The 15,616-nt window shown below is 42.1% G+C and overlaps 1 long non-coding RNA gene across 3 annotated transcripts in view; it reads right to left on the bottom strand.

The window, feature by feature from the left end:
- LOC308070013 overlaps nt 1-15,616 on the bottom strand; it is a 166,562-nt gene that overhangs the window by 49,617 nt on the left and 101,329 nt on the right. For all 3 annotated transcript variants that reach the window (XR_013930588.1, XR_013930589.1, XR_013930590.1), the window contains one exon: nt 12,363-12,552. This is a non-coding gene — a long non-coding RNA (uncharacterized lncRNA). The remainder of the gene's footprint in view (nt 1-12,362; nt 12,553-15,616) is intronic.

Here is a 15,616-nt window from a genome sequence, read left to right as displayed (position 1 = left end):
TGGGGAGGCTCATAATAGTTCTCCACTTTTCTCATATAGTGATGAATGATTTAAAAGCATTTATTTGGGCTGAAAGATGTGTCAGCAGAAATACAGAATCTTAGAATATTTAATATGTGACATTATATCTAAGGAATAACTCACTCCAGTAGGAAAACTTGGACAATCTGAACTTCCCCAAGTTGGTAAAAATGCTTGAATCAGACCTTTTCCCACAAATATCTTCCAGAAGAGATTAATTTCTGTAATGAAGTACTAAATAACTGTAAGTTAGGTTGACATTAAGTTCTGTTAATAGGTGACTTCTGAAAAAAAACCCCAACAACTCATTTTTGAACAATTTCATTTCCAGTGTCAAATACAGACTTTTCTACTTAAATCCTTGTTATACAGACAACGTTTACATTAAAGATTTGATTTAAAAAATATATTACAAACCATAAGAGCAAATTTATGATATTATTATTTCTATTCAGTAAATCAGAAACAGTCTCTTATTATCATAATGATATTGCCTAACATTATTTTCTTCTATACATAGATTAGTTGCCTGATCTCCAAACATACTTCATTATGACTAATAAAAAACACAGATAAATAAGCGTAGATACACAAATTAGGACAAATATAATGTTATTAATGTTACTTTAATTTATACTCTCAAGAAAACTTACAGCAAGGTATAAATTTGATTGCTGAAGAAAATAAATGAAAAGATAATTAAACTCTAATTAAAATTACACTCTGAGTACAGCTGCAAGGATGAGCAATTCTGGCTAGAGCATCATTAACCATGTACGTTAACATTTGTTTGTACTTATAGCTAGGCACGAATTTATTTAAAAACCCAAAGATCTCATTTCAGCACCCAAGCACATGCTTAGTCCCCCTAAAGATGGTGTATTTAAGTTGCCTAATAGCAATGGATTATCCACATGCTTAAGATCAAGCCCAAGTGAATGCTTTGCTGAATTCAAGTCAAAATGATGCTTAGTCACAGGCTTAGTTTGTGCATCTGTGCTGGGGGCTGCGGGGCAGGGTGGGGGGAGATGTGGAACCTGAGCACCCCATCTTTCCTGACTCCCTGTTGGGAAGTGAGTTGCGTCAGTCCTTGAACTCCTACAGCAGAAGGGGGAGGATTTAGCTCTAGAAGGTGGAGAGACACAGCAAGACCATGGCTCATCCACTGCTTGACAGCTAGCAGGGCTGGACCAACAGACATGCACTTACAAGCAGAGGCAAGATCAGGGTGTAAAGCGTAGCGCACTGAGATCAGTCTCAGCGCTGTCTGCAAACACGTCTGTAGTGCCTGCAGCCAGTATCATACCATGCAGAGCTGCAATTCTTCATGCATTTCTTTGCAAGAGCATACAACAGCTCAAACAGCATGCCAATTGCCTATGCCAAACAACTATGCAAAATGAAATGCATATTTGTATATATGCAAGGTCAAAAATAGGGTGTCATACACTTTAAGCCACATAATGATTCACTCGAGAGCCATGCGTAGAGGGTAGGAGTCCTTTTAAAGCTTATCTACCCCCACCACAACCACATCTACTTGATATGAAGCTGAACAAATAGGGATTGCACATCTGTGCTGACCATGATGTCCTCAGACACCACAGACAGTCCTGATACCCTACACCATGCTAGCAAACTAGCTCAGACCAAACAACTTGGCTGGGGATCTTCTCTGCCATCACCCACCAGCATACTTCTGTGACACCATGTTTTGTGGTACCCTGATGTTTGTGTCAAAGACAATTGACAGATCAGTGAAGAGCCAGCAAGTACTTGCCTCTGTAAGCACAAAGGAGGAGGGAATGAGAAAACATGTACTCTTCACCACTTTGTGGGGTTGGAAAGGTATTTCCAAAACATGAAATGAAATTGGCTGATTACTACATCCAAAACAATCTCTCGATGACTCTGAGTAGCTGGAGTGACTGACGTAAGCTGGAAGGAAGCTGCAGCGATGCTCCGAATTGCTCTGAAGTTTGTGCCACTTTTTGCAATTGCAAAGTGAGGACAAAGCAGATCTAAAATCCAGCAATTTTCCATTCACTTCCCTAGGCTGATAGGATGCAAAGCTTCTGAGCAGTCTAGAATTACTCCCCAATTTTTACATGCTTCTGAAAAGTCTTTACAGCTTTAGAAACCAAGGTTATTTAATCAAGTTACAATGACCCTTGGTGCCAGCAGCTGTTTCTATGCTTACGTTTTCATCAGTACCTACACAAAAAATTTTCATTCATAAGAAGGGACAGCATTCATCTTGGCATTTGGCTTTCTTTTTCTCACACCTTACTGACTATCCAGACCTGCCTTTAGACTGTAGCAGGACCATACCCTCAAATGTTTTCACTTGGGAAAGGCTCCTTTGTAGCTTATGGAAGAAACATCATGGGACAAAATACAAAGCACTCCAGACTCAAGCCTTCAGCTCTCACATTGTGGTCAGCATTAAAGCCTGGATTATACAGCTAGAAAATTTACAAAGAAAGAGGCATCTCCAACTGTCTTGAATTAATTCTTACGAAGAAGAAAAGTCTACGTTATAGTCCTTTCTAAAAGGCCTCACAGGAAAGGAATAATTCTGGAGGTCTCTGGACAAAGCATTTCACAAATCCTACTCTACTGCCATAGAAGTTAATGATAAAAAAGCTCTGTTGACCACAGAGGCATAAGACTGCAAAGCTTGTAAGCAACACATAACTGTAGGAAGTTATGCAACATAATTGGTGCCATTTTTCCTTTAAAATTAATCGCATGGAATGAAATCTGTCCACACTGTGTTTTAAGGAAAAATCTTCTGCCGTTGGTTTCTCCCACTGTACTATATATTACTTAATTTCTACTCCACTCAGCAGCCAAAAATGCGTAGGGTCTGCCCAAACATCTAATTGTTTCAGGCAAGCAAGAATTCAGCACCCACGAAGTCTGCTTTATCCTCTTCTCCTGGTTAAGTTTATTCTGATTTGCAAAGCTACTTCATCAAGATTATAACGTAAGAAAGCTGTTCTGAGCACACATGCTGTGAAATGCTAATAAAAAAGGCATGGGCAGAGCTAACCCACAGAACGTGGAGCAGATACATCAAGTGCAGAAGGAGAACGTCCTTGGTGGGAAAGGGCTGTCTGAAAGGTGCCGCTGCTCCCTGGGCACCACCATCCGGCCCCTGTTCTTCACATCTTGTACCATTACTTTGCTAAGCTCGCTGCAACAGCACACGTGGTGTAAAAGAGGAGCTCGAGTGGTCCCAGCATAGACCCTCGAGGCTAGGAGGGGCAGAGGCCAAGGCAGGCTGCGCCGGGTGATGCTGTGCATCCCCAGGAAATCTGGGGGCAGCACCAGTGGCTGCCGAGGCCCTTGCACAGCTGTGCATTTGGAAGGAAGGATAGTAGCTCAGAGCTCTTTGACTTTCCTGACCTGTATCTCTTGGGAAGCAGATGGAGCTTGGGCCTTAAACTTTTGCTTCATTTCTTATTTCTGACAGGCAAAAGCGTTTTGTGTTAGTTGCCTTAAAGAAAAATGAAAAGAAAGGAAAGCAGGGACAAACATTTCTAGAATTATTTGTTAATATTTTTTGGCAGCTGTACATATACTACTCTCTTGCTGTGACCATAATCGAAGCCTAATGTTGCTCCCAAGGAATGCTGTGGCAGTATTCCCACCGACTGCACTGCGAGCGGATCTGGGGCCTTTGTTTGGTCAAAGCTGTTCCAGATGGAGTCCAGAGGATTCCCACCCGGCATCCCAGCCGTAAAGAACAGCTCTGCCCTTCTCTTCCAAAAGGAGTTTTCTGGCTGCAGCTATGGTTGACCTGTTGGGACCAGCGGTGGCAATGACCACCCCCTACCACGCAGGGCCAGCCCTCAGGACAGAAGGGTGACGCGGTGCTGTGTTAGCTGCGTACCTGGCTGATGAGCGTTAAGGCAGTTACAGTGGGTGCAATTCAATTTACTGCTGGATATATTGAAAGGGTTTCAGCTGCCACCAGGCACGTAGCTGCCTCTAGGATAGAAAGTATAGTTGTAGCACACCAGTGGGACAGGTGTTGAAGGATGTGAACACTTAAATCCCGGTACCAGTGTACCTACCCACATGAAACCATACCAGGAGTGTAATGCAGGAAAAGCGTAAGCTGCTCCAAAAGGAAGCCTGACAGTGTCCAAAGGGAAAATTCTTTTAGTTCTCCAGTGAGTTTTCCTTGGTATCTTTAATGGTGAAAAACTGGCTAGAGAGTTAAATTTGCATCTCACTTCATAAAGTACTAATATTGTCAGATCAGAACTAGTGAACTCTTAGCCTGGCAGTAATTTCTGGGACCAACTGATGTGGGCCTAGTTCTCAGAGGACAGATGTTCAGGAACACCAAGCTTTTTTGGTATTTTCAATTTCAAAAATCACTGGTCACCTCTGAAAAATCTAGTCTGCTATTGCCATTATGTATCACTTTGAAACAAAACTTTTCCTCCCTTGGCTTTGTTAATAACTCACTGCTGACTCCAATTCTGTAAGCAAACTGGTGCCTGTTCATGCAAGTAGGACTTCTGAGCAAAGTCTGCAAATTAGGCCAGTAAAAAAATAAGCACTACCTCCCAAGTTAACCACAGTACCCAGCTTGAATATTTTGCTCCAAAATGTTTGATTTGACAATACCATGAAGTGTTGCCAAGTTCTCAATTCAGATGGGAAGATTCACCAAATCATGCAGAGCTGTTTTTCAAATCCGTACTTACTCAGAAACTTCCAGTATAAGAATAAACTTCATCCTCCCTTACGGTATGTGGCTGAGGCCGCATAGGCTAAAAGCCAAGCGCCCCAGTTAGTATTTTAGCATGAAACACTACGATACCAGTGGAGAATATGTTGACACAAGGCACCTGCACGGTTAGACAGAAGATTTCTGATTTCTCAAGTGGGATGCATGCTGTTCCAGTACCTCTGGTACGCAATGCAATCACTAGCTTAACAATTTGTTTCATAAATCAATGTGTTTTTTGTGTTTCTGGTCAATTTAGCCTTAGAAGCCATATAGACCTCAAACACAAAAGGACATCCAAACACTTTGTTAACATTTTCTAAGAACTATTATGCTAAAATGGAACCCTTGAGTCAAATTTCATTCAGGCATGTGTTGAGAAACCAGGGAGCATACCAAGCAAATAATTTAGGCACTCCTGTAATACATCTGAGATTCTTGTGTGTTGAATCAACAGTCTGAGAAAAACAGGAGTTCTGACCAATTGCATTACTTTCCTCTCCAAAAATTACTATTTGGGCTTTCCTTTTGTATTTTTTGAACAACTGTAGATGGTACCTGTTTGCCAAAGGTGCTTCATTGGCTCAGTTATGTTACAAGACTAGAAATCACATACAAGTTTACAGAAGTAGGGCGGGGAAACAACTTTTTGTTGCTGTTGTTTTAATACACTATTTTTCACTGAAACAAGACTGTTTCTTAGTATCTTGGATGAAGCTGATTACAAAACAAACCCAACAATATTTTCCTGGGAGTATCTGAAGCAAAGAGCCTTCTTTTGACTTTACCAGACGTTGAAGTGGGCTTTGAGTCCACACTAATATGAGAGAAGTTGGCGATTGTCTCTAAGGTGACACGCTAGTGAAACATTTTGTAACCAAGAGGCAAAAAATAACTATAATGCCTTATGGGCTTCCAAAACCTGTCCGACAGTTTTGCCTTTGCTAATGCATGTCTCTGTCTGATGAACGAAGGCAAGGAGCAGAAAAAGTACACAGGATAAGGTATGTGATGCTTTGTGTTCAGCAGGCAAATTTGTATGACATTTTTCTCCCTTCCGTTCTCTCAGTGAGTGAGTGAAAGCTTGCGCATGTTTGTCAGACTGGCCCTCCATTAAATGTCTCTTCATGGAAATAAGGGGATATTTATGCACAGTGACTAATGAATGGATGCATTCCAGCATCTGCTATTGTGTATTTCCTGTAAAGTCATTTATTATTCTATCTAACAAACACAGTGTTCTTGGGTTGATGTTTAAGATTAATGAGGCATTTACTCCTATTCAAGAAACAAGTTCAGAAGACACATTTTCTCCCATTCAGCTGTGCTGATAGTTTAATTAATGCCATTAATACATATAAGTCACCAAAAACTGTTTCATGGTAACACTGAAGTAAGTTGGCAAAGCAAGGAAATTTCAGAGGTAAAGCTAGAGCATAACACTTCCATTTGTTTCCAGGTAGTACTGGATTCTCCAGACAGTGGGTGATCTTACGGACTACATTGAGTAACAAAACCCCAAGATGTAATGAGCTGAGGTAATGACAGTATATCACTCTTAACTCTCTGCTTGTGTGGGCTTAGTCAAATCCTAAATGTGATTTCGTTACAAATTTTTTTGTGTGGATGCATGTCATATTCTTCCCCACCGCCCCCACCCCCCCTCCCCCCTCAGCATTACAAAAAGGAAAAGAAAGAAAATGCCCTCTCATTGAAATGTATGAGCTGATACAATAGACCATAACCGGTGCTATGCTCTATGCTTTAAAGGTACATTAGGGGAACTTTTCAAAACCTGTACCATTTCACTGGCACGACAGCAGGAATGTAATGGCTCTTTCAGTGCTCCTAGGTTGTTTTTTTTTTTTTTTTTTTTTTTTTTTTCCGCTGAAGTTCCTGCATGGGGCCTTTCTTGTTAGGGGTGCCTAATTGCCCGGCCCACTCAGGCCAGCACGGAAATCTCGGTGTGAACTGGAATGTCACTGGGTTCACATTTCAAAAAACGAAGAGCTGGAAAGCAAGGAGTGAGCATGGGAATATGCAAGTGGGGGCGAGGGGTGGGAACCAAAAAATACAGCAAAAAGGTGGCACTTCACAGGGCTTCCCAGCCTTCTCCCAGGAGGAAACAGCTTATCAAAATAATAGATATACCACTCAGGCACCAAAACACCAGCCTTCTCACTCTTAGGTCTTATCTATTTCAACCACAGCCTTAGCATTGGGGTAATCTCCCTGCTGTCACCCACAGTGATCATCTGATGATCCCCACAGACTCCTGGATCCCAGAATAGGCACAAGATGTGAAACAGCTTGGAGACATCACTCTGACTAGGTTTGAGCAGTGCTCCAAGGACAAAAATGCATTGGTGATCCCGACAAACAACAGCATACAGCCATATTACAGGTATAGACAGCTGCTTGCTGAGTTCTAGAAGCAGAGCTCTTGATGTTATTTGAGTCTCCTAATTATAATTCCTCTTTCCTCACTTACGTTGGTTTTATCTTGAAGACTGATAACAGGAAAAGAAACTGAAACAACAACAACAACCACCAAAACAAAACACACACCAATAAAAAACCCCACCCACAAACCAAACAGGCTTTCAATATTATTTGGACTCCCCCCAAAAAAGGGAAATAAGCAAATCAAAGCACAACTGGACCTACTTATAGAGAAGCAGCGGACCTTAGTGTGCCTAGGCTGCTGGCAGTGCTGTGCAGCACTGTCACCAGAAAGCTTTGCTGCTCAAACAACTGCTAAAAGCCACCCCCAGTCTGCAGTGGGAGACTCCCAGCACAGGGACGGATGTATAGTTTGGAGTAGTGCCTGCCAGAGCAAGTCACTCCTGGAGAGCAGAATAGAGAAAAATCCCATTAGCTGCTCTGAGTTAGTGGGGTTCCTGAACTGAAACAGCAAAGTCCACAGCAGCCCATATAACCAAGGGGCCTTGAGGGGTACGCTGGGGTCTCCAAGAAAACTTTCTAAAATGTGTCCTACAAAGAAGCAGTTATGCTGATACTGGAAATTCAGTGATTATTAAGAAAAGACTGTATGAACATCTTTGTTACTTATACAATTACCTCCTCTTCCCGACTGTCCCAGCCAGAAGCTTTAAATGATTGATATTGTAAAATAATCTTCTCAGCCTGAAAGTGATGTTGCCAACAGGTGTAGAGACATGCTCTGGACAGCTGAATAAGACCTGCTAGAGATGTGCATCAGGCATACAGATATCAACCACACACACCCAAACCCAGAAAAAACTAGACTAAGAAAGGTACAGGAAACAGCTTTTCCCTTACAGAAAATGTTTCCACAAACATATCTAGTTATTTTGGATGTTCATCCCTTTACTGTGGGACTAATACAGATATCTGGACATAGAAAATAGAATAGAATGTATAATCTATTTATAAGAATGCCATTTATAAGAACAAACTTGTTATTTAAATTTACTACTCCAAGTTGTTTGGAAGAACTTTGATCAATAGCCTCAGGAAATTTTATTTTTCTCCTGCAAGGGTTTCCTAGTGCTCAGCCTGCGGCTGTTAGCATTAGATTTCAAGACACACTGTACTAAACTGTATTAGGCATGTGAAAGGACTTTCATTCCTCATTAGCTGCGCATAAGAAAGGATTGTAACTTTTAAAAAGAACTAAGCAGCTTTATAAAAAATTCGAACTTCCCTTTAACAAAAATCATACTTGTTAAAACTTTTTTTTTTTTATTCTCAGCTGAACTGTGCTTCAACTCAAAGCAAATAAAGTCATCAGTTGACTCCATTCTATTAGAGGACAGCACTGGAGGAGGGGGGGGTGGGGAGTCCAATGGGTCCTTGAACAGTGGTCCCTTGTCTGTCACATCAAGACATGGCTTATACTTCACACACTATTGACCATGAAAAGCAGTCTTGCGACTTTTGAAACCCTATCACACACACAAAAAAAGCCAGAGAGAAAACTTTTCTTGAAATGTCGAGGATGGGGGGCTGACTGCTCTCATCTCCTATGATTAATGACTTGTGGCCTTATTGTGTAGAGGCTGCTAATTAGCTTCAGACTGATTAAGGCTGCAGAATGCAAAATTCAGCTCAATAAACCTGGACAGTCCCCACTCCCCACCCCAAACCAGCCTGATGCAGGAACTCTGTCATCTAGTTACTTGACAAAAACAGCGAACACATTCTCACTGAAACTAATGTAATCCCAAGCGACTCTGGGCTTCACCTATCCAGAAGCTGAAACTGCAGCATTTTTCTGTATAATAATATTAATTTTTCAGTCCTACCCAAATTCCCTGCTTTTTGTCTAAAAATTTGCTTGGCACATTTAGTAAACAAACATCACATACTAACAAAACTTATTGAAGACCCATTTAAAATTGAGTTAAAAAGCAAAATCAAACAAGTGGATACTTTTAATCTTTTGTTATCCACTTATTAACAAATGAGAGCTAGTTAATTACAATGCTTCTACGTAGTTGCACACAGCCTGCTTGGATGCACTTTAAAGATGCATTAAAAAAGACAGCAGAAAAGTGGCAAATGCTGACTTCTTATTGCCTGGTGTTTGGCTTTAGTGAAATACCTGCCAACCCTTTCAGTTGGTAAAAACTGCTTGCCACAGCTACAGAGGTCGAAGTCTAGTACACAGAGTTTCAACCCCTTCTGCCCTGAGCATGCCCCTCCTCTCCCTACAGTGTCAGATTAAACCTGCTTGTTAAATTGATCTTTGCATGGAAAAGCATTACATTCCACTGACACAGGAAGGTTGCAAATACTTATGCCAGATTTTTAACACTAACCTCATCAAACTGATGCACTACAACATAAGGCTGATTAGCTTAATAACCAATTACTCATCCTCTGGGCACCCGCAACCAAAATCAAAAACTTTAGCAGCTCGTATAACAAAGTAATATGAGCTTACTTTTTCAGAAACCTACAGTTCCAAGAGGGAAGGAAAAAAGATTTTACATTTACAGAACAGCTCTGAAGAAGAAAAGTTTCTGGGTTTTGGTGGGGTAGATTGAAATTCTGATAATTTCTGCTCCACTGAGATAAAGGTATCTCCTAGATAAAGAGACCATGTAAATGTCTGTGCACAAAGGATAAATTAACCAGATTACCTTACTGGAATTTTAATTTCAAATATACACAAGTCTGAATGCCTTCAACATGTGAGCTGTTTGAATTCAAGAGGCTTCCCTTCGTGCTCTGTGTCTCCCAGAGCACCCCTCACTTGTGCCACCCCAACCAAGAGTGGCACCAGGTACTTGCCCACACTACTTCACATGCACAAGGCACCTGTTACACCAGGTAAAGACAGTCACACATCATACACTTTCAGTATCGCAAAAACGCTTCCACGCGAGTTACCACTAGGAGCAATTGCAGCAGGCCTTGGCAATGGGAGAGTTTGTAGGGGTGGTGCTAGGTTTATGATGAAAGGCAACAGATGGTCATTGGAAATAGTAACTTGAGGTAACGTGAGGTGACTGCGATAGGCAATGCAAGTAGAAGGGCATCATCCACCGCCTCTTTCAAGTCCCCAACAAGAAGCCCAAGTATATGCCCATCCTGAAACATGCGAGCAATCAGGTTTTTAAGTGCTTGTGTGCCTACACGTTTATTTTCACTGTAACTACACAGCATATACACCATGTGGTGTAAACACTAACAGACCAACTTCAGCACTGCTGTAAGGTAGCACAGCTCCTCCAACATCAATGAATCAATGCCTTGCTCAAGACCTGGGATTTAACTTAATGTTTATAAGTGTTTTTCTATGCCTTACCCCATTTCTTTTTTGCCTTGTTTTGCTTTCAACAAGGCTCTTTTCAGTGTCATAACTCACAATCTTTCTAGTCAGACTTTGTTTATAAAACCTTTATTGTTCCAGAACAATGAGGCTGTGACCTGTTCGAAGGCAGGATTGCAGTCAGGGCCCTCGCCGTACTTTCTCAGGGTGCACTTTCTGATGGAGTGAATAGACCACGCAACCCTATTGATGTCAGCCAGGAGGGGAAAAATAGGCTCCCTCAATAAATCTAAACATAAATCTTCTTGCCCTATCTCACCATCTGTATGAATTCACCTCAAGCACAAAATTAATAAGCAGAACAAGTATCCCCAAGCCAAAAAGGCTGAAATACTGCTTGCAGACCAAAATGGATTTGGTTTATACTTATGGCAGTTCGGGGGAATTCACAGACATCGAAAGGAACAGGTGGAAACATAGCTTGGGCTGAGACAAAGTGAATGAGTGACCCTAACATCATGAATATGCTTCATCCTTCTGTGTCAGTTTCCCCCTATAAATTTCCTCAGGGATGGGTTTGTGGCTTCTGATGCTTTTTTACCACTGATTACTTTGGTTTTCCCATTTTGCCTCCAACATCACAGAGAAATTATCCGCACAAGGTATTAGTGGTGAAACAGCCACAGCTTTTTTGCCTTACTTGAAAATGCCACATTCTGTAGTTTTACTTTTGGAGGTCAGGTAAGGATTGCCTAGAACAGGATGGCTATGTCCCTTTTAAAACACACTACTAATCAATGGTCAGTGGCATTTGCCCTTGTTCAGATTTACTGTGGCTTTTGTACATATGTTTAAGTATGTGAAGGAAGACAGAACTTGCTGCAGAGCACAGAAGGAAAGGGAAAGGTTTTCCTTAACTTCAGTGGATGAAGCTTTCAGATAACATCACCCAAGTGTATTCTAGGCAATTAAAACAACATGTGCATTCAATACAGATTTTCATTATCATTCAGGAAAGAAGGAAAAAAAAAATTGCCAGAGACAACACCAAAGCAAGCAAACAAACTGAACCTCCAACTGAATTGCTTAAATGTTTGTGGGAAAACTGAAAGCACTTCAGAGCAGTGGCCACCTTTTTGTCCAGTGTCAATACAGTTTCCAGCACAGCAGGGTTCCAGTTGGCGACCAAGCCTTTCAAACACTACTGCATTGAGCAACAGCAGCACAAATCCAGCTTAAGTTATTTCTAAATTTGAAATATTATTTATGTTTTTTAGCATTTTCTCAATTCTGACAGCAATAGAATTCTTCTGTAATGCCTTCCATCTGAGAAGAGCATATCAAAGTGCTTTGCAACAAGAAATTACTGTTTAAAGTGTGTGTGTGTGTGGGGGGGAGGATAAAAATAAATATTTAATTTTTACAATGGAAGGCAAAGGATCCCATCTCGGTCAAGCCTTGCTAGAGGGAAAATGGTACTGTAAATGCAGTAGAAGAAAAAAAGCACAACAACAACTGATTTCATAAAATAAATTTCAATGCATATTCGTTATATAACCTTATATAGCAAATTCCAGGCAACATTTTTTTATATATATTCCTACTTAGGAAATACTTCAAGGCAAAATGACTGTTCAGGTAGCATTAGTAAAATTGCACACTTATTGCTAATACAAGCTGTTAACATCAGATCAGCATTCTTTGATCTGTATCAGGTGACCTGGTCATACCTACTCAATGGCTAACCACTCCTAATGAAAGAAAAACAAAGGAGAGAAAACCAAAACAAACAAAAAAAAACCCAAACCAAAACCCTATGAAGCAAACACTTACCTTGGGCAGTCACAACAGAAAAAAAATTGTGCGATCAAACAGAGCTCCTTACACCTGAGATGCACAAGGGATCAGCCTAGAAGATGAAGCAAGGTAGGGGAATCCACTGCTGTTCCTCCAGGACTTGTGAAGATAAACAGGAGTTTGTCCATCCAGCAACTTTCACAAAGAATCCATTCATTTCTCTGTGCTGAAAATAAAAAATAAATTAAAAAAAAGAAACAATTAAAGAGTTCTACTATGATACCCCTCCCCTCACCCCCCTCCAGATAGCCAAACCTATTCACAGCATCCACAATCTATTCATTCAGCGCACTGAAGTTAGTTAGCAACTCACAGAAAAATGTGTAAAAATTCAATTACATGTATTTTTAAATCCCACTTCTAGTAAAACTAGAATAACTATGTTTTGCTCCAGCATAAAGCAGTATACAAGGCACCATAAAGCAACCATACCATGTACAAGCAGTGCCCTTGCTCCTCAGCACTAAACCAAATACTCTATTAACCCACCTAACTGCTTTTATAGTCTGGTGATTGGTTCAGCAGCTGACTATCACCACCAAATCCATTTAGGTGTCCTCATTAGTGCCTTCAATCACTTTGGGTACGGGTTGTATGCTAATTGCCTGGGTGCGGAAGAGAAGGCAACAACTCCTAGCTGCCAGTGTTCCCATCAGCAGGGAGTCTGTAAGGACTAACTGGAGTCCAGGGGATGCTGCAGGACCAGAGGAGAGGGGGATGTGGCCAGCGGCACAGCTGGCCAGGCACTCCCATTTCTACTAAGATACTGGGTATAAAGTTAATTGTGGTAATTGAGAAGTGAAAATGCACATTGCTACATGAAAGCCTGCATATCCCAGGCACAGCACGTCAGTCAGGTAGCTGAAGTCAGAAGTAGCAACCTAGAGATGAGAGCATAGAGGTGGTAGTGAAGGGCACGTGGGAAGAGAGCTAGAGCATACGTCTAGACGTGATGACCTGTGGTGGCAAGCTGGAAAACTACATTCAGGTTATGCACCTGCCTGACAAATGAAGACACCTGAAAATAGATTGTCTGACTAGTGTGGATTAGATCTAATTACTGGAGATCTACAAGACTGTAGCAGGGGCAACCAGGTTAGCATCACAGGTCCAACAGTGAGATCATCATAATCTACAGATATTTTTGAGGCAAAATATTTTGTTAGACCAATTTATTACAGCAGGTGTAAAGGCAGCAGGCTTTTGAGCATACAAACCCTTGTTTGGTGGCAGAAAGGACATAAAAAATCAGTAGTGGGGGCGAAACCTGGCCTCTTGGCATTTTGGTTATGGTTCAGAAAACTTTGGAGAAATACATTTCTTCTTGCACAATATAAACCAGCTCTCCCAAGCTAGGTCATAACTGATTAAGGGACACCAAGAACTTCTATTTCCACTTAGCAACTGGGAAATTAACTTTATTTTCAACTATTTATTGTGTACTACAAAGCTACCCAAAACAAAACCACTAAGTGTATTTTAGGCGCTGTATAAAAATTAGTGCCCTGGGACGTGTGGGGGAAATCACCAGTACTTAAAGTTGGTAATTGAAATTATTAATAATAGTGAAAATAATATATCCATTCTCCAAGCAAGCCATCATAATGCTTAATAATTGACTGTAATTTCCTGTAATAAATACTAAAGAATTCATTTACAAAGTAATGTAGCTTTATATGTTTATTCACTTTCCTGAGAAATATTTGTGTTGGTGTTATGTCAACAATTTAATACGCTAAAGTAATTTATAAATATTTATTATTAGTTTCAACACTTCTTAATAAAAAGCGGTCGTTTCACATAAATACCAAAGCAACCTTCAGAGCACATCTGTGTCCCCAGCAAGCACTCGGGCGGGCTGGCGAGCCCTTCCACCATCTGCGAGCCTGCCGGGTTGACAGTGCACCCGCCAGCTGTCTCCCACAGGCCTGCGGGGACCTCGCCCCAGCCTGGGATTCACCAGCACCCAGTCTATCTCCAGAGCCCAGTGTTTCCACTGGGAAGAGGTTCAGTTGCTCCTCAGAGAGAAAAGCATCCCTCCAGCCCAACGGCACCAAGTGAAGCAGCTCTGAATAATGCCTCCCACCCCTGCGCAGTTTCCTACCTTTCTTGAACTCTGTCCATACACTGCTGCTACTGCATCGTCTTCCAAGACAGCACTCCTCTTCCTCCATTAACTCTGCTAGGACTGCAAATATTTATGACAGCTTTTCCTACTCAGCTGTTTTGATTCATCTGGGAAGGTTCTTAGGCCCTGCATTAACCTCTTTTGTGCCACGGGGGATGCATGTACGTCCCGCTGCGCTCACATCCCTGACGTGGAGCACCTCTTGGCGAGAGCGGCAGCAGTAACCAGGGCAGTGCCCACTGTGCGGCTCTGGGAACCTGATGGCAGGTGGGTCCCACCGGTCCATGGGACACCAGCCTCCTGCTCGCTGTGGGCCTAGAGCTAGCGGTGACACCAGCTGTTAACCATTTCACTTCGCACGCTGTGAGGAAGACGTTGCCCAGTATAAGAACCACGAACCTGCGATCCCTGGCTGCAGGGCCGGTGTGGTGGTGCGATCAGCACCATCCTGCCTAGTGCCTGGGACTGAATCAGGATTCAGCCAGGTGTTGTCCCTGTGGGCATCAGAGATGACATCTACAGCACTAGTAGGGGTAGTGGTGAGGCGTGTGGTAAATAGGCCACATCAAAACTCTCTCCCTTATAAACCTGTCACACCTGGGTCCCCACTCCCGGCTCCTAGGGTGTCCTCATAAGGCCCAAACTGCACCTGTGCTGCACAGTGGTCACTGTGCCCTTGAGTACGCCACCGTTACAACCAGCTGACGATGCCTTTCCAGTACTGTTTCATCTGATTCATCTCCCAGCTGTTCCTCCTCCTGATTTATGTCATCAGCACCAAAGCCTCATAGCAAACAGAACAGAAGGAGGGGGATTCACACTGTCCTGCTATGGTTTATGAGTGCTGGCATACATTTCTTTTCCTCTGAACTTGAAAATCCTGGGCACATCCAGTGCCTGCCTGCTTTCTCAGGCACCTCCATGGGGTTTGACTGCAGCTAGCTGTCCTCTCATTTAAAGGGAATTATGGATCCAGCTCAGAAGATCCAGCTGACACAGTACAGGTTGCCGTGAGTCAAGGAGCAGACCTTACTTCAGCCTGAAGTACAAAAGTGAAATGAGAACTTACAAGGGCACCATTTGTTATCCGACCTCTTCTTGA

This window comes from Falco punctatus (assembly GCF_963210335.1).
Source record: "Falco punctatus genome assembly, chromosome: 9".
Classification (NCBI taxonomy): domain Eukaryota; kingdom Metazoa; phylum Chordata; class Aves; order Falconiformes; family Falconidae; genus Falco; species Falco punctatus.
Note: the sequence above shows the minus strand (reverse complement) of the source record. Positions and strands in the feature narration are given on the sequence as shown.